The sequence below is a fragment of the Physeter macrocephalus genome, chromosome 1, assembly GCF_002837175.3.
Source record: "Physeter macrocephalus isolate SW-GA chromosome 1, ASM283717v5, whole genome shotgun sequence".
Taxonomy (NCBI): domain Eukaryota; kingdom Metazoa; phylum Chordata; class Mammalia; order Artiodactyla; family Physeteridae; genus Physeter; species Physeter macrocephalus.
Genome location: NC_041214.2, coordinates 105,986,172 through 106,011,660, shown reverse-complemented (window position 1 = coordinate 106,011,660; position 25,489 = coordinate 105,986,172). Strand labels below are relative to the sequence as shown.

Genomic DNA, 25,489 nt, shown 5'->3' with positions numbered 1-25,489 from the left:
TTTTTTATAGATTTGAATGTCTTAAAAGTTTTGGATTTCAAAGAGCAGTTTTATGAAAATAATAGTACTTCATATTTATTTTTAATTTCTTATATTAAACTAGTTTAAATTCAGTGTAACAATTTGAACATAAGCTTAGTAGATGATTGAATTGTATTAATATTAAATCTTTTGATTTTATGAAAAGATCTGTGTAGACTTTTAATAGAAACTAGCATCAGATCAATTTCCAGTTCCTTAAACAGTTTGACTAATAACTAACATTCGTTATGATTTAAAGTGCATATAGCCTAAACTTTCCTTTGGTATGTTACTGCACTAGCACATTTTGGCATTTGGATCAAGGGCACAGAGCTGTGGTTGCCGGGCACCATGACTGCTGGGCATGATGGATTCCAAGCCTCATGGCTTCCAGCTTTTATTTGCTTTGATTTCAGAAAGCTAGAGAATCTTGAAATGTTTGGAGCTTAGACTCTAAGGCTTAGTGACCAGCCCTCAGTGCCCATACAGTAACTCCTAAAGTTTCTGTTTGAACATCTCCATTGATGGATAAATATCCAAGAGAGACTCACTTCACTTTTGGACAGATCTGACGGTTAGAGAGTGTTCCCTCATACTGCATACCTCAAACTGCCTCCTAGAAACATCTGTTAATTGATTCCCATTTTAAACTCTGAAACGACTATATAAAATTATGTCTTTGATGCCTCTTCTTTATAAGACCCCAAAAGGATATGAAAACAGCACTTCTTTTCCAGAGTAATATTTTCATTGCCTTCAACCATTTTGCCCCTAACAGGGTTGCTTAGCTCCTGTCCATAATCTCTCAATGATCTGGTCTAGAGGGACTTTAGTTCTTTCTGTCCTCACTTGGTAAGACAGACAGCACCAGGTAGAGTGGGCTCTCATTCCCTCTTGCTGGACAGTGTAGTTCTGCTAAATTCGATTTCCTTTTGAGTACTTTACACTGCTGACTCATATTGCAATAAGTCATTTTGCATGCTTTTCAGTTAAGGTAGGGATCCCCTGTTTGCTACTTTCAGACTGTTCTTATTCATCCCACTGATGCTACTCACTTTAGACTAACCGTTACATTTCGGTGATATAAAAGCAGATAGGGACGTCCCTGGTGGTGCAGTGGTTAAGAATCCGCCTGCCAATGCAGGGGACACGGGGTTGAGCCCTGGTCTGGGAAGATCCCACATGTCGTGGAGCAACTAAGCCCGTGCACCACAACTACTAAGCCTGCGCTCTAGAGCTCACGAGCCACAGCTACTGAAGCCCGCACACCTAGAGCCCGTGCTCCGCAACAAGAGAAGCCACCACAGTGAGAAGCCCGCACACTGCAACGAAGAGTAGCCCCCACTCACCGCAACTAGAGAAAGCCCGTGCGCAGCAACAAAGACCCAACGCAGCCATAAATAAATAAATAAATAAATAAATAAATAAATTTTTAAAAAGCAGATAAAGAGGAGATGATGATGGTTACTTATAAATTTGTGGATGTGCTTTCATTGCTACCACAATTTTTACTCCACAGTTACAGATTTTTTACTTGGACATAATGCTTTTTACCATGCATATTTTACTACTTGGTAAACATTCTCAATCATTGATGTAAAAGCAGGTTTTGATATGGAGGATGATGGAGTGAAACCTGCTGGTACCTGTGGTGCGTGAGGAATCTTTGGGGGAGGGGAGAAGATTTGTGAAGAAAGTTTGAGGACACCAAACCTCAGCTTTAATTTTTTTTTAATTTTATTTATTTATGTTTGCTGCGCTGGGTCTTTGTTGCGTCACGTGGGCTTCTCTAGTTGTGGCGAGTGGACTCTCTAATTGTGGCGTGTGGGCTCTCTAGTTGTGGTGCCTGGGCTCTAGAGAGGGCAGGCTCAGTAGTTGTGGCACGTGGGCTTAGTTGTGGTATATGGGATCTTAGTTCCACGACCAGGGATCGAACCCAGACCCCCTGCATTGGAAGCATGAAGTCTCAACCACTGGACCACCAGGGAAGTCCCCTCAGCTTTAATTTTGCTTCGGACCATTTCTATGGTACATTTCTTCTTCTAATTTTAAATCTTTATGTCACAACATAAGCAAACAATTCTGTGTATTTGTTGAGACTCTTTGCTGTGTTGAGTGTTGAGTGTTCACGGGACAGAAACTATGTTGTTTTTTTGGAACCTTATACATTGAAATTTAGATGGCTTGCAGCTGCTTTGTAGTCTCTTTTTTTAAAAATTAATTAATTTTATTTTATTATTTACTTTTGGCTGTGTTGGGTCTTCGTTGATGCGCGTGGGCTTTCTCTAGTTGTGGTGAGCGGGGGCTGCTGTTTGTTGCAGTGCGCGGGCTTCTCACTGCGGTGGCTTCTCTTGTTGCGGAGCACGGGCTCTAGGTGCACAGGCTTCAGTAGCTGTGGAACATGGGCCCAGTAGTTGTGGCTTGTGGGCTCTAGAGCACAGGCTCAGTAGTTGTGGCGCATGGGCTTAGTTGCTCCGCAGCGTGTAGGATCTTCCCGGACCAGGGCTCGAACCCATGTACCCTGCATTGGCAGGCGGATTCTTAACCACTGTGCCACCAGGGAAGCCCCTGCTTTGTAGTCTCTGTAAGATATTTCGTATGGTATATTGGGTATTGTCAGGTTTACATTAGCCTTAGCAACTCCTTCTCTTTTCCTGCCCCAATTCCCACCATCCTCTTTACCAAGCGTTGGGTGACCCAAGTTTAAGGTGGTATTGAGGGTGAGGTGGTCAGAGAGTTGAATCTTCAACTATGTTTTGCTCTGAAGCGGGGGTAAAAACATAGCTCAGGAAATTAATAGAAGAAAAGTATTATTTGAGTTCTCATATTCGAAATTCAAAAGAGATTTTCCTCTTAACAGCATCTGTCCTCTCCCGTACCTCTGTTTATCTGATGTACCGTTCTCAGTTCTGTGTAAAATTAACACATATTCAGAATACTCAGTAAGCGCATTAAAATTATTGCTTTGGAGGAGTGGCCAAGATGACGGAGTAGGAAGACTATGAGCTTACCTCCTCCCATGGGCACACTTAAAATTACAGTTATCTACAGAGCAACTGTTGATGAGAAAGATCGGAAGACTAGCAGAAAAGATCTTCCACAACTAGAGATATAAAGAAGGAACCACAATGAGACAGGTAGGATGGGCTGAGATGTGATATAGTCAAGACCCATACCCCCGGGGGAGGGGAGGGGGGCCTGCAAATGGGAAGATTACAATTACAATTGCAGAGCTTCTCCCCAAGGAGCCAGGGGGTCCAAGCCCCACATCAGGATCCCCAACCAGGGGATCCTACCTCGGGAAGACAAGCTCCCAGAACACTGGCTTTGGAAGCCAAGTGGGGCTTACTTTCTGCAGACCAACAGCTGTGGGAAATAGAGACTCCGTTCTTAAAGGGTGAGCACAAAATCTCACACACTCCAAGACCCAGGGCAGACGTGGTAATTTGAAAGGAGTCTGAGTCAGACCCACTTGCTGATCATGGAGGGCACCCCAGAGTGGCAAGGGACAACTGGGACTTACCCCGGGGACATAGACACTGGCAGCAGCCATTTTTGGGAGCTTGTTGTACTGCAAGGAAACTGGAGCTGGGAAGCACCATTTTGGAATTCTCCCTCTGGCTTATTAGTACTGGGACTAGCCCCTCCCACCAGCCTGTCAGTGGCTCCAGCAGTGGGATGCCTCAGGCCAGGGAACTAGCAGGGGGGTGGGGGGGAGATGATGGGACAGGACACACATAGCCCCACCCACCAGCAGCACAGCAGCTGTAAGATCCCCTGAGCCCACAGCTGCCCCAGGACCAAACCCTGTCTGCCACTGGGCAGGCACTAACCCCAGGACCCACTGGGCCTCAGCCCCATCTACCAGTGGGCCAGCGCCAGCTCCGGGACCCCCAGGGCCTTGCAGCCCGAGACCCTCAGACCTACCTCTGCCCACCAGTGGGCCAGCACTAGATGCAGGACCCAGCCTCACCCCCCAGTGGATGGGCACCAGCCCCAGGACTACCACAGACCCCCAGCCTGCCTTGTCAAGACCCAGCCCACCCACCAGCAGGCCAGCACCAGCACTGGACCCACTCCCCAGCCCCAGCCCTGTACACGAGCAAGTGGATACCAGCTCTGAGATACCCTGGACCCCTCAGCCAGCCGTCCTGGGATCTAGCCTCAGTCACCAGTGGGCGACACCAGCTTTGGTATACCCTGGACCCTACAGCCAGCAGTGTCAGGAAGCAGCCCTGCCCACCAGCCAGCCAGCACTAGATGTGGGGCTTCTGATGCCACAGCCACCCACCCTGCGACCTGGCCCTGCCCACCAGTGGCTGGCATCCTCCAAATAAGGCAGAGCCTGGCAGCCAACCGAACTGGGGGCCAGCCACACCTACCATACTGCCCACGGTGGTCAGCCAGCCAGCCAAAAGAGAAGGACCCATGCAGCCCACATAGGGGGCACCCCTAAGACATATAGCTCTGGTGACCAGAGGGGAGTGTGTTTACTGGGACACATAGGATATCTCCTACAAAAGGCCACTTCTCCAAGGTCAGGAACCATAAACCAAATACATAGAAATAAAAACAGTGTATTAGGCCAAAATGAGGTGACAGAGGAATATGTTCAAAACAAAGGAACAAGCTAAAGCCCCAGAAGGACTAAGTGAAGTAGAGATAGGCAATCTGCTCGAGAAAGAGTTCAGGGTAGTGATGGTAAAGATGATGAAAGAACTAGGGAGAAGAATGGATGCACAGAGTGAGAAGTTAGATGTTTTTAACAAAGAGAATATATAAAGAGCAACCAAACAGAGATGAAGAATACAATAACTGAAATGAAAAATAAACTTGAAGGAATCAACAGTAGACTAAATGATACAGAGAAACGGATCAGCGAGCTGGAAAACTCACTTATCTGAGTGGAAATCACTGAAGCTGAACAGAAAAAGAGTGAAAAGAAATGAGGACAGTTTGAAAGAGACCACTCGGATAGCGAGCCTACTAACATTCACATGATAGGGGTCCCTGAAGGAGAAGAGAAAGAGAAAGGGGCAGAGAGCCATATTTGTAGACATAGTAGCTGAAAACCTCCCTAACCTGGAAAAGGAAACAGACATCCAGGTCCAGGAAGCACAGAGCCCCAAACAGGATCAACACAAAGAGGACTATACCAAGACACATAATTAAAATGGTAAAAATTAAAGATAAAGAGTGAACATTAAAAGCTGCAAGGGAAAAGCAACAAGTTGCGTAAGAGGGATCTCCCATAAGAGTGTCAGCTGACTTTTTAGCAGAAACTCTGCAGGCCATAACGGAGTGAAACAATGTATTTAAAGTAATGAAAGGGAAAAACCTACAACCAAGAATACCTGGCAAGGCTTTTATTTAGATTTGATGGAGAGATCAAAAGTTTTACAGACAAGCAAAAGCCAACAGTGTTCAGCACCACCAAACCAGCTTTACAAGACTGTTAAAGGGACTTCTCTTATCGAAAAAGAAAAGGCCACAACTAGAAACATGAAAATTACAAAAGGGAAAAAAGCTCATTGGTAAAGGCAAATATATGGTAAAGGTCGTAAATCAACTACATACAAAGCTAGTAAGAAGGTTAAATGACAAAAGGCGTAAAATCATCTATATCTACAATAATTAGTTAAGCCAAACAGAAACAAAAAATGTGAAATATGTAAAAAACAGTTTATTTTTATTGGAGTATAGTTGCTTTACAATGGTGTGTTAGTTTCTGCTATACAACAAAGTGAATCAGCTATATGTGTACATGTATCCCCTCCCTCTTGGACCTCCCTCCCACCACTCCTCCATCCCACTCATTACAAAAAATACAAACCCAGTAAGCATTGGGGGGGAGAGTAAAAATGTGTATGAGCTTAAGAAATCAGCAACTTAAAGTAATCAGGTATATGTAGATTGCTATATATAAATCTCATGGTAACCGCAAACCAAAAATCTATACTAGATACACATACAAGAAAAGGGAAAAGAATACAAACATAACACTAAAGTTAGCCATAACACAAGGGAAGAGAGCAAAAGAAGAAAGGAACAAAAAAGGACTACGAAAACAACCCTGAAGCAATGAACAAAATGACAAAAAGTACACATTTATTAATAATTACGTTAGGGCTTCCCTGGTGGCGCAGTGGTTGGGAGTACGCCTGCCGACGCAGGGGACGCGGGTTCATGCCCCGGTCTGGGAGGATCCCACGTGCCGCGGAGCAGCTGGGCCCGTGAGCCATGGCCGCTGAGCCTGCGCGTCCGGAGCCTGTGCTCCGCAAACGGAGAGGCCACAGCAGTGAGAGGCCCACGTACTGCAAAAAAAAAAAAAAAAAAAAAAGAAAAAGAAAAAGAAAATTACGTTAAACACAAATGGACTTGTATGCTCCCATCTAAAGATGTAGAGTGGCTGAATGGAATATTGACCATAAAAAAGAATGAAATATTGACATTTGCAATAACATGGATGGACCTACAGGGTATTATGCTAAGTAAAATATGTCAGACAGAGAAAGACAAATACTGTATGATTTCACTTATATGTGGAATCTATAAAACAAAATGAATTAACATAACAAAACAGAAACGGAGTTAAAGGTACAGAGGTACAGAGAACAAGGAGGTGGTTGCCAGAGGAGAGGGGGTTGGGGAGAGGAATGAAATAGGTGAGGGAGATGAAGAGGTACAAACTTGCAGTTGCAAAATAAATGTCAAGGGTATGAAATGTACAGAATGGGGAATATAGTTAGTAATTATATATATATAATATTCTTGTATGGGGACATATAGTACTTTGACTTAGCATGGTGATCATTTTGAAATGTATAGAAATAATGAATCACTAGGGATATAGTGTACAACATGCTAAATATAATTAACACTGCTCTGTGTTATATATGAAAGTTGTTAAGAGAATAAATGCTAAGAGTTCTCATCACAAGGAAAAATATTTTTTTTCCTATTTCTTTAATTTTATATCTGTATGAGGTGATGGATGTTCCTTCAACTTATTGTGATAATCATTTCAGGATGTATGTAAGGCAAACCATTATGCTGTACACCTTAAACTTATACAGTGCTATATCTCAATTATATCTCAATAAAACTGGAAGGACAAGAGTCAATAAAATGGAGGGAGGGAGGGGAATGGGAGTGGAGTATGGGATAAAGGGAAGCTAATTAGTTAATTAAGACTGTCTTGTTAGCTACAGTGTTGAACTGTGTTGCAGATTTTATTATAAATAAATAGGCTTCTATTCAAGTGTGTATCTTAGACTATATCTGGAGGATTCCCCAAAATTCATTATATGAAACTCTTGACACTGACTAGATTCACTGAAGACAATGAATCACATTCCTGAATCAGAATCTGAGATATATTACTATTCTTCCTGTTACTGTTCACCCCAAGTAGAGTAATTGAAGTAACTGTGTTGTCAAAGCAGGGACTGACATTTACAGAACACTGTATAAGCCTCCTTAGTATAGCTAATGTTTGGAAATGTATGCTAGGTCTGATTTTACATTTAAATGATATTTCTTTCTCTGTATCCATCTTACCTCCAAAGTAAGAAACAAGTGCTTGTGTTGTTGCTTTTATTTTTTTGTTTTGTTTTGTTTTGTTTTGCGGTATGCGGGCCTCTCACTGTTGTGGCCTCTCCTGTTGCGGAGCACAGGCTCAGGACCTGCAGGCTCAGCGGCCATGGCTCATGGGCCCAGCTGCTCCACAGCATGTGGGATCTTCCCTTATTGGGGCACGAACCTGTGTCCCCTGCATCGGCAGGCGGACTCAACCACTGCGCCACCAGGGAAGCCCTGTGTTGTTGCTTTTAAATTATAGCAAGGACTCTCTGGAATCAGAGTAATGATAGAATTCAACACTTTGGAGTTGAGGTTGTATGTGTTCGTTCATATGTGAACACATCACATATATTATTGTCAACTTTTATGAAAGGCCTGGGTCAAGTAAACTTATATGAGAGATTTATGAAGAAAATAATTTCCAATATATTGTATGATATCCAACTCTTTGGTTCTTTGTGACTATTCCTATCTATAAAAGTAACTTAGGGTGCAAAGAAGATTCCCTTTAAAATTTATATTCAGGCTGTTACCAAAAAGAAATAATAAGTGTTGTAGAGAATGTGGAGAAAAGGGAGCCCTTATATGCTGTTGGTAGGAATATAAATTGGTGCAACCACTATGGAAAACAGTGTATAGAGATTCCTCAAAAAATTAAGAACAGTACTACCATATGATCCAGTTATTATACTTCTGGATATTTATCCGGTTACAAAAACACTAATTCAAAGAGATATATGCACCCCTGCGTTCATTGCAGCATTGTTTACAATAGCCAAGGTGTGGAAAGAACTTGTGTTTACCAATGGATGAATGGATAAAGAAGATCTCACACACACACACACACACACACACACACACATATGCAGACACTGAAATACTATGCAGCCATAAAAAATAACGTGAAATTCATTAATTTAATTTGCCATTCACTGCAACATGGATCCCTATAGGGTATTATCCTAAGTGAAATAAGTCAGACAAATACTGTATGATTTCACTTATATGTGGAATCTAAAAAATAAAATAATAAGCAAAATCATAGACACAGAGAATAGATTGGTGGATACCAGATGGGTAAGTGATTGGGGGTACAGTGAAATCGGTAGAGGGGATCAACTGTATGGGGATGGATGGTAACTAGACTTACTGTGGTAACTACTTTGTAGTGTGTACAAATATTGATTTATAATTTTATACACCTGAAGTTTATATAATATTATATACCAGTTTTACCTCAATTAAAAAATGATATTCAGAATAGCTTTCATGTCATTATATTTTACTTTAGTTCTTTAAAAATTGTTTATTTTTCCAGAAATTTGTATGGTAACTCTCACTAAAGCAAAGCACTGTATTCCCAACTATTCCATGTTTTTTTTTCCTCCTCTGAAATATAAGAAAAAAAATATAATTTCAGGCATGGAGAATGAATTGTGTGCTACTATCCACTTAACTATAATAGCATACGTAACAAACAAGGCATTGGAAATGCCCTTAGAATTGGTTTTAGAAGTCACATTAACATTATCCAGGTTTTCAGTGTTTTTGTTGAAACTTGAAACTTCTCTTTATAGGAAATATAAATTGAAAGAAAATTGGTGCTACAGGAGTACAGATTGAAAATTTAAACATCTTGACTTACTGAATGTCATGATGTGCCAAAATTTTTGAATAAATTTATTGAAATTAGGATTTGAAATAAAGTAAAATAAATCAGTGCTCTCGTTCATTTCTTTTCAGGGGCTTTATGTGTGGTCCACTACTTTTGGGTTTTTTTCTCTTATTACAACAACACTGCCAAGCATTCTACTTTCTTTTCTCCTCTCACTTCAGACACTAGTAATAATGTAGCTTAACACACCTGTTATATATTTTGTGTGCTGTGCCCCAATCCAGGTTTCACACCCATTTCTCATTCCGGAAGATGGAATAAGCTGATGGGCCAAGCCTGGGTTATATTTCTATCTCTGAAGCTTGAGTAGAATTAGTTCAGTCCCACTCAGGGCACATGGACCTTGAGAAGGTGGAGTATTTTCTCAAAACTCAAAGTGCTTTTACCAGAAAATGGGAGATACACATATACCTTGCAGGCAAAAACATACATGTCTATAACTTCTGCTTAAGAAAAGCCAGTATAGAAAAACATACTTTTGTGGCTGATTATTCTCCCATTTAAATAAGGCATCTACAGTGAGTTTCCATTTTAACTTGAAAGGTGACAAAACCTGATTTTCTTAACTATAAAAAAAGTTAACATTTCAAAATACTTACTGGCAGTATCGAGAAGCACGGCTGTTAAAGATGTTTGCAGGGCATATACCTTTCACCATTCACCTTGTAATTGGTGGCCTCTGTGGGTGTATAACACTGAGCTCTAAGGGTCAGTATGCTGGAATTAACCACAAAGGATAAACCCTTTGTCTATCAATGGGAATACTTGGAGAATATGTCCTTTGATTTGGTTTTTTTTTTGGTTGGTTTAATTTGAGCCAGATATTGTATATTACTTTAAATAACTGCCATAGGAGCAGAGGCATTTATTGAAGATTAGTGATCAGTGGAGCATATATACTGTACAGACGTTGTTGTAGGGCATGGGCTTAGTTTTAATGGAGGACATAAATTTAATTGTTACTAGGTGTTTCTGGTGAGAGTGAGCATTTAAGGGAGAATTACTGTTTATGAATTCTCAACTGGCATTGGCCTGTCATTTGCTAGTGAGTATATAATTTTCATATTGTTAGAATGAAGTAAGTTGATATTAGCTTTTTAAAAAAATTAATAAACTTTACTTTTTAGAGCAGTTTTAGGTTCACAGCAAAGTTGGATAGAGAGTACAGAGTTTCCATATACTCACTACCCCCTCCCCCCACATAAACGAACATTAACTTTTTATTCAAGGTATTTATAAAAGTATTTAGAAACACAAAGTAGTATTTTGTGTGCTTTTACTTCTGCAACTAGAAGTTGTCTTTCTCTGTCTTCAGACTAGAAAGGGGAAAGTGTTCTAGAGCCAAGAAGCATTCTCTGACAACCCCGAGAGTGAAGTTAGGCCCTTTTTTATGATCCTTTTCCAGCTGAATGTTGCTATTTACAATGGAAGATCAGAGGAAGATTAGGGATCTAAGGTAACCTGGTCTGGAGCCCCCTGCTGTCAGATCAAACTGATTGATGATAGTCCAGAAGAGCAGTGTGCAGTAGGGGCAATGCACTGACCCATAGTGGGAGCCCTGGGTTCTGGCCTAGCTCTGCCTGTAGCTTGCCATGTGGTTGAAGGGGCTGAACTGAGTGACCTCTGACTGCCTGCAGCATTCTGTGATTCCACAACTGATTGGAATGTCCAATAGGGTCTAATAACATCAAATCCTGCAGGGGCAGCAGTGTGGAGCCATGGGGTGTGGTCCAGCATGGCCACAAACCAGCTGAAGGCCTTTTGTCCAGTCTCTTAACCTTTTTGGGTCTGTCTTGGTTTCAGCTATGGAAATGTTGGGATTGGACTTCTCTGTTTCCCTCTAAGGGAAAGTTTTTTGGATCTTTCTGGTGTAAAGTAGCTAATTACTGTATAGGATTATTTATCTTGGGAATAACTGCTTTGTGAATAAATAACTTCAAAAAGGGAGCATATTAACACTTTATTGTGGATCATTTTTGAGCAGACTCCTTTATGTCTTCATATCAGGAATGTTCTTGCAATTAACATATCTGGAACCAGTCTTTCTGTTGCAAAGCTATTTGCTGGATATCCATTAGGCGCACCTGAAAGGGACAGGGGCTCTTTCTAGATAGTATATTTTTTTTGGTTTTTAATAACACAATGTAAATTTTAATAGAGATGTGCTTATTAATATCACAAAATTTTAAATTACGCTTATATGTCTTTAAATTGTCTTTGTGCAATTTAAGTGATAAAAGAAAAAAAGGAAAGACTAGTGTCCTTTACTTCTCAGAACAGAATATTTTCCATTTAAAATTATGTAAATTGCTAACAGCTGACTTCCGTTTTTAATCAAATGACTTTGGACTAAATTAAGAGTGTGATTTTCTGTATATTGTGAATTATTGTTGATTAAAGGAATCCTTTCTTACCTCAAAGGACAAGGCGGTCCTGAGATTCCTCCAGTGGGTTTCATTCACAGAACCCCTCCCTAAAGATATAGGCTAATTCCTCAAGTGTGTAGGCCAAGGTTTACTTGGGCTAAACCAGAGTAATGCATAGGCGCGATGTCGGCGCGATGTCCTACAGGGCTGGGATTATCTTAACCTTCTATCTTCCAGCTCAGTGGCTTGATAGAGCTAAGGAGTCTTCCCAAAGTACCTAGGGGTTCCCTGTCAGTGTTCCTCACGTAGCTGCTGGCAAGCATGTTTTTATACTTTTCCTGGAAGTGAAACTCTTTCTGTCTTAAATGTGCAGTTTCCCCTGCCTGAGAAGGTCAAAGGCACGTTTATATAGTTCACAAGAGTATAAAAGAGGCTTTCAGGGCCTCCCTGCCAAGCCATCTATCTGACTGGACTAATGCCTACTCATTTTCCACCTCTACTTACAGAAACTGCAGAAATTCATAGTTGCACCATGGTCCCTGAAACAACAGTCTTATGGCATATGAGCATTATAATAAAATATCATATTATCAAATCAGGTAATGTAGCTCGAAATTGGTAGGAGTAAAAAGTGGTTGTTCAGACTGTCAGAATTAAACGTATGTTAAAACTACCTAAATTAAAACAAAATCTACCTTTTGAAAAACTAGCAATTTACTTAGTATCCAAATGTTGAGAATATTCAAAGCAAACTTCGGTATGTTCACAATATTACTTTATTACATGCTTTTCTACCACATAGTTTAACTCTAGGGAGCTTACTAACATTACCTGAGCACTTCCTGTATGCCAAGACCTTTGTATTTATAATATCTTCTGATAATTTAAGGCAACCTTTAGAGGTGTAGGAATTGTTACCCTGATTTTGCAGATGAGGAATGGAGGCTCAGAGAGTCTCAGGAATTGGCCCACAATTGCAGGGGAGTAAGTAAATGAGGGGTACAAGTTTGGCCCTAAAGTCAGTATGCTTTGCAGAACACCATGCTGCTAACTGTGCTCTGCTGTTTATGAGGCTATGGAGAGAAAAAAAAGAGCAAATTGCATTACTTTCTCATTTGCCCGCATTTCACGTTCCACTTTCTGATGTGAGCCCTGCACTTCGACCAGATCTGCCTCCTGTCCCCTCCAGCATGCTTCTTCCCAGTATGTAACTTAGGCCCAGTCTCTGCCTGTGCCTGTGACACCCTTCTCCATATCCCAGTTTGCAGCTGGTGCCTTAGGTTGCAGCTTTTATTTGTTTCCTGCATAAAGATTCCCTTGTGCAGTCTAACTTTTGGGGAATTCTTTGCTTACCGTTTTGACATTATACATTTCTCTCTCTTCTTGTGTAACTGTGTGTGTGTGTGTGTGTGTGTGTGTGTGTGTGTGTGTGTGTGTGTGTGTGTGTGTATGCGATTACCCAACTAGATCATCAGCTTCTAGAAAACAACTCTTATAATACCTTTTGCAGTGTTAATACATAGTAAGTTATTATTAATTTCTCAAACTATAAAAGGTTATACCATTTGCATCTCTGTGCTCTTGGCATGTAGATAGGTGGAAGGTAGTTTTTAAAGTATAGTTTTATAATTGGTCAATATTGAGTACTGAAGGAAAGAGGATTTCCAAATCTTTCATCTTAGACCTATGTCTAACAGTGAATGCTAGAGTTTCTGTCTCTGCCTGCTGGTGTTTTCCAACACCTTTCTGGAAATTCCAAACAGATGGACAGATCTGTAATGACTTTTAGTTACTTTGCTTTGCTGTTAGTATCTAGTGAACTCTTAGGACTTGTTTTGCCTTTATTACTATGTTTAAGGTTTTTTAACTGAAAGGCTCTGGGTCATGAGGAAATGCAGGGGTGGGGGTGGGAAGGTGATAAAAAGATACTTCAGATTTGCATTTTCTTTTAAGAAATTTCCATTCTCAGTATAGCTGACACTTGGAATTTCTGTTAAAGATTGGTGCCTGGCCAGAAATGCCTGTGAAATAGCTTTGGTTTAAGCTTCAACTATAAAGACAGGCAGGGTGATTTTAACAAGTGTTGTCTTTATTCATACTTTATATTGTCACTGTCATAAAATAAAGACAGTGAAAATATGAAGTATGAAGTAAAGGCAACTCTTGTTAAAAAGCATATATATTATATATTTCCCTGCATTTATCTTTGTCTACATGAAGATAATTTATTTCAGCAAATGATTTAACCGGAGCTTATCATTTCTAGAAAAAAAAATCCTTTGTCCTCTGGTGTACCACAGTGACCTGAGGTATGGAATTCATTGGCCAAAATTGCATAACAGCCGGTATGCAATTTCAGTACTATATTATTTTGTAATGTGCCTGGTGCTACTACTGAGGAGATGAAAAGAATATTAATTACATTGGGGTGAGTGGGAGACCTTATGCATATACATAAGGAGGCTTTAGTTAATGAGTTTTTTTGGACTAAAAATATGATATATTTACGTAGAAGTAAAAGCTCGGTGTTTGTATTTAAGTTTATTTATAAACAACCTTTACATTTCATTTGTAAACATGCAGTGTATAAAAGAGTGAATTGAGGAAAATATAAGAATTGTATTTATTTAAAGAAGTAATTTTAAGCCAGAAAAAATCTTTTAAGAACACCTACTTTGTAAAGTGGAGATCGGAATACATATTGTTGGGAAAATGGAGGAAGCCAGTGGAAGATTTAGTGAAAGAGTGGATGTTAAGACTGTTATTTGTGACCTGGATTTATTTTGGCTTTCAGAGGTCATGCTTACTCTTAGATTAGAAATGCAGCCTCTTTCAAAGCATAAACATAATTGAAAAAAATAATTTTGAAATTTGCTTTCTTGGGTTCTCCATTTTGTTTTCTTCAGGTGTAAAAGCATGAGTATTCTATTTTCAGGAAGATGAGGAAAAAAATCTATTTCCTTTTCTAGCAGTTTGGCTATTTTTGTTGTTGTTTCTGGCTCCATAAATGGAGAGGCATCTGTACCGTGCATTGTATCGTGCCCAGCAAGTTTTTTTTCATTTGAATCTAATTGTTCCTTAGCAAATAATTGCAGTCCAGAATGACTTTTATTGAGCTTGATTGAATTAGGGTTATGTATGAAAATGAGTTAGTTAAAGCTTAATCTATTACCCAGAGAAATGATGAAAACATCAGAAAAGCAGTCATTCATGGGGATTAAATATTCTTCCATGTAAATGGGCAACATGGTTGCCTGGAGTCCCTTCTGCACTGACTAGGTTGTAGTGACATTAGGGTGCAAAACATACAGTGTTGGCATAGAAGGGGATCTTGTCATGATGTGCCTTTGAATGTTATACTGGACATTAACACTAATGAGGGAGCCTGCCTTGTTATAAGAAGTGGCACCTCACCTTTTTTAGTATAATAAGCTTTCAAAACATAGAACCCCAAGGGGGGCAGTGTGTAAACTGCCAGAAAGCCAGCTGCTTTGGGATATTTCAGTGGTTGCTGAGACCAGATCTTTAAGATGGGTTTTTCAGATGCCAAGTCAGATACTCTATTTGTGGTTAAGAGGTAAAGAGGAGATAATTCAACATTAGCTCTCCCATCTGCCATGATGATCTCAGAGGGCATCCTGAGCTGTGCCAGGTCCATCCTGGCTAGGTGTGCACCCTGTGGGAAGCCGTGTTTTGGTGGGAAGCGGGCCTTGCAAAGGGAAAAGGAGCCCGTTAACGGAGCAGGCTCTTAATGAGACAGTGGGAGCTAAGTGTGGGCGGTCAGGAATCCAAGGCCCTGTGTGGATGGGAAGTGAGGGTTAGGAGGAAGCTGTAGTGTGACCCAGAGAACACAGACAGGCCTGGCGTGGCTCACTTGAAGATCTCTCCTGGCTATGGTCTAAGGGCATGTTCAGGTCACCATTCTGCAGGGTTGTATTCACCCTTTAGACATTTCCCATTCTTGCCCACCTGTTCTTCTGACACCTCACACAGCCACCCATTTCCATCAAATCAAAACCCTTTTGAAGTACTGGTAACTTAAATGCAGAACAGCTTATGCTGAAACTGCTTTTCTGAAGCTACTCATGTGGGCATTTGTAATAGCCAGATAAAATCTGGAGTTTGGCTGTCAGAGAACTCAGAGGGAGTCTGTCTCAGGCAGGATCTTCAGCCTTGAAATTGACCTCTGCTCTGTGGCTGATTCCCTGGCTCCCCTCCTAGTCAGTAAAGTCCAACATGATTTCTTTGTTATCCTGAGTTTTAAAACCCATATTGGCCACAGCACAGTCAGCCTCCTCCCTCTCCCTCCCTACTTTATCCATAGATAGTTGCATCCCAGGTGATAAATTATTGAACGGTAATCAAAATAAAGTATAGATATGGTCCATTTTGGGGGTATATATTTGATTATAGAAACAAACAAATGTGTAAGGGTACCTTAAGATTAGTGAGAGTTTATTTTTGAGCTCCTAAAAGAACTTCTGTATATAGGATATACTAGCATATTTTATTTCTCAGATAGCATGCACTCACTTCTTAAACTAAAATGTAGGGGCTTCCCTGGTGGCGCAGTGGTTAAGAATCCGCCTGCCAATGCAGGGGACACGGGTTCAATCCCTGGCCTGGGAAGATCCAGCATGCCACGGAGCAACTAAGCCTGTGCACCACAGCTGCTGAGCCTGGGCTCTGGAGCCCGTGAGCCACAACTACTGAAGCCCGCGCGCCTAGAGCCCATCCTCCACAACAAGAGAAGCCACCGCAATGAGAAGCCCGCACACTGCAACAAAGAGTAGCCCCCGCTCGCCACAACGAGAGAAAGCCCACGTGCAGCAACGAAGGCCTAATGCAGCCAAAAATAAAATAAAGTAAATAAATTAAAAAAAAACCCACTAAAATGTAAGCAAATCTCTAAACCAAAATAAGAATTAAACCCACACTATCAGAATTAATGTTGGACCCTCCTCTCCCAGTTTTGGCAGTATTAATTATACACTGTTTGTTTTTTTAGTTTATACCAATTTATTTACTTGACAGTTATTTATAGATATTCATGATTTTTGCCTATTTATTAACTTTTTATTTTAATGGTTCTTCTCTATACTGGCTTTTATGGATTTATATCAAGAAAAAGTATGGAAATAAATATATGAGATAGTGCATGTGATTTTCTTAAAACAGCAGTTTTTAAAAAAAAATTTATTTATTTTTGGCTGCGTTGGGTCTTCATTGCTGCGCGTGGGCTTTCTGTAGTTGTGGCGAGCCGGGACTATTCTTCGTTTTGGTGCGTACGCTTCTCATTGAGGTGGCTTCTCTTGCTGCAGAGCACGGGCTCTAGGTGCACGGGCTTCAGTAGTTGTGGCGCGTGGGCTCAGTAGTTGTGGCTCGCGGGCTCTAGAGCGCAGGCTCAGTAGTTGTGGCGCATGGGCTTAGTTCCTCTGCGGCATGTGGGATCTTCCCAGACCAGGGCTTGAACCTGTGTCCCCTGAATTGGCCAGCGGATTCTTAACCACTGAGCCACGAGGGAAGCCCAAAACAGCAGTTTTAATGTTAGTTGCCTAGTTTATGATAATTAAGGATAGACTTTTATATAATTTACTTAATCAGTTTTTGGAATTGTACACTTCCTTGATAAAAACATAGGCATTAATTTGAAAGTTTTCATATGTCCTTTGTAGTTTTCGTCAAAGATCTGGATTTATTCTTTCATCCATAGCCTTGTTTTAAAAAATGTGGATGAATGAGTAGTATCTTGTGTGAAGCCACGTGAGGCCGTTTAATATTTTATTTATTCTTTCAAGCTGTTGTTTTCTTCCATAGCACTGGGTGACAACTGAATCATCTAAGTCTAGTTAGGATTATTCAAATGAATCATGACACATTTTTGATATTTAATGTGTAAGAGCCAATTCTTCCATATTGTAGTGGCTGATTAGGGAAAAAAACTTTAGCCAAGCCATAAAATCACTAACAGTATTGATCAAGCTGTAAGCCAGTAAGTGATATCCGATTTCTAGAGTGTGTTATAACCTACTGATTGTAAGGAAATATATTGTCATAATATGCAAGAGGGTAGGAAATTATCTCTCTTAGTTGAGTGTGAATTTAGTATTACCATGAAGCACTTGAGAAACTAAATGAATGTCTCAGAAACTGAAATAATTTTTAAAAAAGATACAGTTTAAGTGTGTGTCTGTATTTGCAGTATTAATGTAAAATGTTCATTTATTTTGTATACTCTTGTTGATTTTGATCCTCTTATATTTATTTCATCATATGTAGCTAGAAGGTAATTTTTTAGTTACAGCTTTTCTCTATTTGTATGTTCCCCCCACTCCCCACCTTAAAAAAAAACTATCTTGGTTTCACTTGTTATCTTTAAAACATTTAAAAGATAAAATATAAGATATTAACATCTGAACCACAGCTTAACTGTATGGGTTGGGCCTGTCATTTCAAATAACTTCAGTTTAGTCAGAATGTCAATATAATTTCATGTTTTTCCAGAGAATTCACCTGTAACTCTACACCTGAATTTAGTCAGAAAGCTAAGAAGTGATTGCCTGTAATTCTTTGTCTCTGTAACTTTAGTCTCAGAATTCCCATTGAGTAATTTTAGTGACTATCTTTTTGTTAAAGTTGACAATAAACACTTCAGGCCTTTTTTTCCTAAATAGTGTTAGTAGAGGGATGTTTAATAATTTTCCTGATTTTGATTGCCTGGCTGTTAATTCATCTTATTTAGGGATTATTTTGCTAAAGGAGAATAAGTGTCAGCTTTGTTTGAAAGGGCTTCCTGGCTCACCATTTTAATCACTTTGCTATGGGTCCTTCACAGAATTCTGCTGCATCACAGAAGCTGGAAGTTCTGATGTTCCATTGAAATCACAATGGAAAGTCTTGACTTGACCGGTAAGAGCAGCCCTGCAGGTGCATCTTACTTACTTACCTGGAAGCAGTGAAACAGTCAGGAGCTAAGTGGTAACAGAGCTGGTCTCAACTTTTTCCCATCTGATGGATTCGCCTTCCGTATTGATCAGGGAAGAGTGATAATTGTGTATTTTTTTGGTCAATTTTATGAGTATTTTTTAAGTGACACTTTAATCTCTATCATCAAGTAAGTTAAATTTTCCTTTAAAATCATGAATTTAAAAAAATTAACTATTTCAGAATCTCTGGTTTGTTTCTCCACAGTAATGGGCTATTGGTGAAAAGTGCATTTATTGAAGTCCTAATTATCTAGAGAATACATACCTAAATAAATATTACATTGGTCTGTCCCCCCAAAGCCTTTTTTTGTATTGCCTGAAAAAGTTGAGATTTTAAAATATATACATGTGGCAAATTATATCAGACTTTGAAACTCACAGATCCTATAATTCTGTCCTCTTGTATATAAGTTATATTCAAAACTGCTTCTTTAGGAATATTTTAAGATTAATTTTGGTCATGATTACTTAAATGCATAGCGTTTTCTCAGTCTGGGAATGAAAATGTGTGATTGCTTTACTGATGTTTGAATACTTTATGGTGAACTGATGATTTATAAGACCAAGGAATTTAATATAAATTAAAATTAACAGAAGTAGTAAATATTGTTTAGTTGCAATTTTTAGGACGTGAACTTATTTTTCAATTTTTTTATTCATCGAAATCTTAAATCTTTTCTGTTCTTAAGTATTTTTGATAGCTTATTAGGTCCGTCTAGAATATCTGTGTCTACCTTTTTTGTTTTAGTAAGTATATGACTGAATGTTGCTTTTATGATATGAGTATAAATATAAGGCCTCTGAACCATTCTTCTGAATGTTGCAGTCTAGGATTGTACACATTGTAAAAATAAATGCCGTTTTTTCAGCTTGTGTGTTTACTAGGATATTGAAACAACAGCAAAATCTTATTGCCAGTGAGAAGATTGGGATTTAGTTATTTTTCCTCCTTTCTGTGCTATCCTTTAAGGCACAATGAAGCTAGAAATATAAATTCTGGATTTACAAATGCCAGTTAGGATACAGTTGATTATGGTTTTACTGGGTCAGCAGAATAGACTACAGAATATTTGAATATCTATACTGAAATGTCAAATATGTTCTCGATTACTAATCTTAAAGGCAGTTGAGTATAGTGAGATACAAAGAAAATTAAATTTGTGGCAGTATTCTTAGTTTTCTGAATATGAATACATATATAGAAAATAAAGCAGGACCTTTTATATTACCTATTCAGAAAACTAAATCATTAATCAGTAGTTGTTGGCAGTCTTGACTTAAGTAGCCATCTCATCTATGATCTCTAAATGTTAATCATATTATTTTAATACAATACTTTTATTGACTGTAAGCAGAAATTGACAAAAAATGCTGATAAAATTTGAGAAGACTGAGACTTTATACTTCTAGCATAACTATATATTCATCTTAAATACAGTATTAACTAACAGAAAATTGCCGTACAAAATCGGGAGTAATTTAGGAAACAAATTTTGGAAAATGTTACGGAGCAGAATGATGCCAGGGTTCAGTAAATCTGGGAAACATGCTATTTTAGTTAGCTTAGGCAAAATTTTGTTTAATTATCCAGAGAGTCCCCAAGTCTTAGTGGTTTATAGCAGTAAAAGTTTCTTTCTCACTCATGTTCATGTTCTTGATGAATCTGCTGCCACTCTGCTCCATATCCTCTTCATTCCTGGACCAAAGCTGAAGGACAGCCTCTCTGGGATGCTTAAGTCTTGTGGCAGAAGGAGAAAGGAATGATGGTGGAATCTGGGCTCTTTAAACTGCTGCTGAGAGGTGGTATATGTCACTACCTCTTATGTTTCATTGGCTAAAGCATGTCACATGGCCAACTCATGTCATAGGATAGGAGTGGTCTTTTAAGAGGGGTGGGGTAGGGGAAGGCTGATAGGGAGGCATAATGCATATTTTAAGTATAATATCTGCATAATCCTGTCTAGGGTTCTTCTAGACAGACAGAATGCACCTAGTATGTTAAGCTTCCAGGAAGTCCTGTAGTAAATGAATCTGTTTAACATGGAAAGTTATTTGACTGTGAATCCTCTTGCAGTTACATGGAACACAGTGAGTTTTGAAACCCTGTGACAAATTTTAAGGAATGAGGAGTTGATACAATTCAAGAGTTTCATTAAGTTTTGAACATTATCACTTTTCCACTATGCAATAAATGGAAATACAGTCTATATTAAACTTACTTACCTTATTGTTTTATAAGTTGTTTTAAAATGAATGAAAATTGCTGCAGACTGGACCCTCTATGGTTTGCATACAGAGTTAGAGAAGGGAAATAATGATTCGCATAATAACTTCTTACCTATGTTTACTAAGTTAAGAACTTTTTTTTTTTTTTTCGGTACGCGGGCCTCTCACTGTTGTGGCCTCTCCCGTTGCGGAGCACAGGCTCCGGACGTGCAGGCTCAGCGGCCATGGCTCACGGGCCCAGCCGCTCCACAGCATGTGGGATCTTCCCGGACCGGGGCACGGACCCGTGTCCCCTGCATCGGCAGGCGGACTCTCAGCCACTGCGCCACCAGGGAAGCCCTAAGAACTTTTGACAGATGTTATCTAATTTGATATAGAGGAAGAGCATGAGAAAATGGGTACTTTGCTTTTTCCAGTAGTAATACAATAATTTTACTATGTAATGGTAACCAAATGCCTCTACTTAAGATCAATTTAAGGAATCATTCTAGAGAGAAAAAATGCAGATACTATAAGGGTGGTTAACAATCGAATCCCATGGGTTTTCTGATGTACTTCACTCGAGGTTGTATTCACTATATAGTGATTGCATTATTCTCTCCTAAGTTTTCTAGAAAATTGCTAGGCATTATGAACTCAACCAATGTTGATCTGATTAATCCCACAGGTTTTATAAAACATTGCTACCAGACCTGGGTGGACTAAGATGATTTAAATATCAAGGAGTTAAAAAAAAATATCAAGGAGTATATAAACAGTGCTTTGTTTGATAGTTCGTAGTTCTTTAAGACTGGGGAAAAGGAACATTCTAAGACATCTGTGGATTCAGAGAAACTTAGGCATAAACCGTAGTTCTGGAACTTTTAAATTGGAAAGAATTTGGGTGTTTATGTAACCTCTCTGAAATTTTGTTTTCTCATCTTAATATCGGATAATGATCTCTACCTCGTAGAATTCTGTTAACTAAATAAGGGAATTATGTTGAGTGTTGATACACTGCCTGGCACATGGGATGCAGTCAAGAAATGGTAGTTAAGAAAAATGTGATCATAGTTCAATAATCTTGAAGGCACTATAATAGACCTTTATTACAGTGTATGTATGTCTAAACTGTGTTTGCATGTTTATATTTACACACACATACTTCGAGTTTTAACAAATTGTCCTGAATGCATAAGAGCCTATATATTCTACAGTTACCACTGAAAGGGTGAATCCTGTAGAAATACTAGTCACCCTATGATCTAATAAATCACTTCTTGCCACTGAGAACATAGAAATCCTAAGGACAGAATGATTGCCAAAGGTGGATTTATGGCCTTGACTCTGGATATTAATGAGGTCAGAATCAAAGAAATCAAATTTTATATAATCTCGATGCACAAGGTACAAGAACAGGAGACAGTGCCACAGAAATTTTCTTCACCATGTAGAGCAAATGCTGTTTGGTTTCAAAAGAATCAACATTTCTATTTCAAGATTTTTATGTTGCTGTTTTCCAGTGAGGGTGAGATTATTTAGATTCCTTCGAGGACTTCTCTGTTGGCATTGTCCCCTTGCACTCAGAAACAGGACAACAGAGGATATCTCTTAGGGGTTCAAAGCTTTATGCTATTTCCAAATGACAATTTAATGTAGAACAGCACACACATATATAAATAATTTTGGAGTGAATTATTCTTCACATTGCTCCAGGCACTTCTCTTCATAAACGAATCATTGTTGCAACAACTATCAGTTACATATTCAGCTGGATATTTTTTTGTGTTTGTTTATTTGGCTGCGCCAGGTCTTAGCTGCGGCACGTAGGAATCTTCGTTGGTGCATGCAGTATCTTTTAGTTGCGGCATGCGGACTCTTGGTTGCGGCACGAGAACTCATAGTTGCGGCATGCATGTGGGATCTAGTTCCCTGACCAGGGATCAAACCCGGGCCCTCTACACTGGGAGTGCAGAGTTTTAACCACTGGCCCACCAGGGAAGTCCCCTCAGCTGGATTATTGATAGAGTAAAACTATTTCAAAAATAGAATCTTTTAATTTTTAGAGATTATATAGTCTGCTTGGGCTGCCATAACAAAATACCACAGACTGGGTGGCTTAAACAGCAGATAGATATTTTTTAACAGTTCTGGAGGCTAAAAGTCCATGATAAAGATGCTGACAAATTCTGTCTCTGGTGTGGTTTCTCTTCCTGGCTTATGGACAGTTGCCTTCTTGCTGTGTCCTCACATGACCTTTTGTATGTGTGTGTGTGTGTGTGTGTATGTGTGTGTGTGTTTGTGTGTGTGTGTGTGTGTGTGTGTGTGTGTGTAGAAAGTGTGCTCTGGTTTCTTCCCCTTCTTAAAAGGACACCAGTTCTATCAGATAATGGCCCCACCCTAATGACCTTACTTAACTTTTACCTACTTCTAGGGTCTATCTCCAAATATAATCACATTGGGCTTTGAGGTTTCATCATATGAATTTGAGGGCAACCAGTTCAGTTCATCCCAGAGATAATTGTTTTTCTGTGCCAAAGAATGACGTGAAAGTTAAAAAAAACAAAGAACTTTCTATGTTATTTAATTTATAAACAAGAAAACCTGGTTTATTATAGTCATCGAAGACTAAAAATATCTTTGGATCTTTGAGATGGGAGACATTTGAAATTACTGAATTCATATTTCTTCCACTTTGAAGTCACTGTGCATGAAAAAGTGTCTTTCAAGTGAAGGGATCAAATCTAAGAACTTGAAAATTAGAGTGTTTTGTATGATGGAGGAATTATATCATTGTAAAAATCGATTTCCATGTGTATTCATTGTTATCTAGGAATGGAATGTATTTGAAAATTAGGTTGAGGAATAAGACGATTAGTCTTTTGAGTTGTATCTGTTTCTGCTTACTATAATCAAGCCAATTCACATTTTTTCAAGGCTATATTCTTTTACTTTGTGAATCAGTTGTGAATTCAACAGGGAAATGGCATACTCTTAAAGATTCTGGAAAACAGAAAGAAGAGATTGTTTATTTGAAATAAAGCCAGCAGAAGCCATGGAGTCCTAAATCTGCTCTTCTACCTGTTTATTTTCCTGCCTCCCTCTCTCTCTTTTTTTATCCACTTTTTTCTTCCTCCTCCTTTCCCTTTTTTCCTCTGATATCAGCTCTTGAGTTAGGTAATCATTGTATTTCTCAAGTATGATAGTCTAAGTGCAATTCTTTGAACATATGTATAGTACTTCTTTCTACTACACAATAGGGACTTTTTCTATTAGGTAAGTCAGTTGATGGGTGTTTGGGATTAGTGATGGGTAATAACATTGATGTAGGCTCAGCTTAACTCTTCGTTTTATCTTTAAATTTTTTGTAATATGTGTGTTCTGTGTCACTGGAATAATTTCAGTTTCTGGTGATTTGATACCTTTATAAAAACAAAACATACTCCAAAGGAAACAAACCTTTGAGACATGTACCTATGTGTAAAAATAACTTTAAATTGATTTGTAATTTTTTTTCTCATCTTGTGTGTTTATAGACTAAAGGATAAGCTCTTGAGCACTGATCTAATTTTGTGGATGATAGTTTAATTGGTTGAAAATTATTTTAACTCATTTATCTACCTTTTCTTTGAATTTTATTTTATTTTTTTATACAGCAAACAGCAGATTTTATACAGCAGGTTCTTATTAGTTATCTATTTTACACATATTAGTGTATATATTGTCAAGCCCAATCTTCCAATTCATCCCCCACACGTTCCCCCTTTGGTGTCCATACTTCTGTTCTCTACATCTGTGTCTCTACTTCTGCCTTGCAAACCTGTTCATCTATACCATTTTTCTAGATTCCACATATATGTGTTAATATACGATATTTGTTTTCCTCTTTTTGACTTACTTCACTCTGTATGACAGTCTCTAGGTCCATCCACATCTCTGCAAATGACCCAATGTTGTTCCTTTTTATGGCTGAGTAATATTCCATTGTATATATGTATCACCTCTTCTTTATCGATTTGTCTGTCAATGGGCATTTAGGTTGCTTCCATGACCTGGCTATTGTAAATAGTGCTGCATTGAACATTGGGGTGCATGTGTCTTTTTGAATTATGGTTTTCTCTGGGTATATGCCCAGTAGGTGGTGGGATTGCTGGGTCATATGGTAATTCTAGCTTTAGTTTTTTAAGGAACCTCCATACTGTTCTCCATAGTGGCTGTATCAATTTACATTCCCATCAACAGTGCCAAAGGGATCCCTTTTCTCCACACCCTCTGCAGCATTTGTTGTTTGTGATTTTCTGATGATGCCCATTCTAACCAGTGTGATGTGATACCTCATTGTAGTTTTGATTTGCATTTCTCCAATAATTAGTGATGTTGAGCAGCGTTTCATGTGCCTCTTGGCCATCTGTATGTCTTCTTTGGAGAAGTGTCTATTTAGGTCTTCTGCCCATTTTTGGATTGGGTTGTTTGTTTTTTTGTTATTGAGCTGCATGAGCTATTTATACATTTTGGACATTAATCCTTTGTTGATTCGTTTGCAAATATTTTCTCCCATTCTGAGGATTGTCTTTTCATCTTGTTTACAGTTTCCTTTGCTGTGCAAAAGCTTTGAAGTTTCATTAGGTCCCATCTGTTTATTTTTGTTTTTATTT

The 25,489-nt window shown here is 39.0% G+C and overlaps 1 protein-coding gene across 12 annotated transcripts in view; it reads left to right on the top strand.

The window, feature by feature from the left end:
• BBX (BBX high mobility group box domain containing) overlaps positions 1-25,489 on the top strand; it is a 291,235-nt gene that overhangs the window by 106,262 nt on the left and 159,484 nt on the right. For 5 of the 12 annotated variants that reach the window (XM_055085735.1, XM_055085736.1, XM_007120240.4 and 2 more), the window contains exon 2: positions 18,479-18,552. The exons of the other annotated variants lie outside the window; for them this stretch is intronic. The gene's annotated coding sequence lies outside the window, so the exon portion shown is untranslated. The remainder of the gene's footprint in view (positions 1-18,478; positions 18,553-25,489) is intronic. 12 annotated transcript variants of the gene reach the window in all.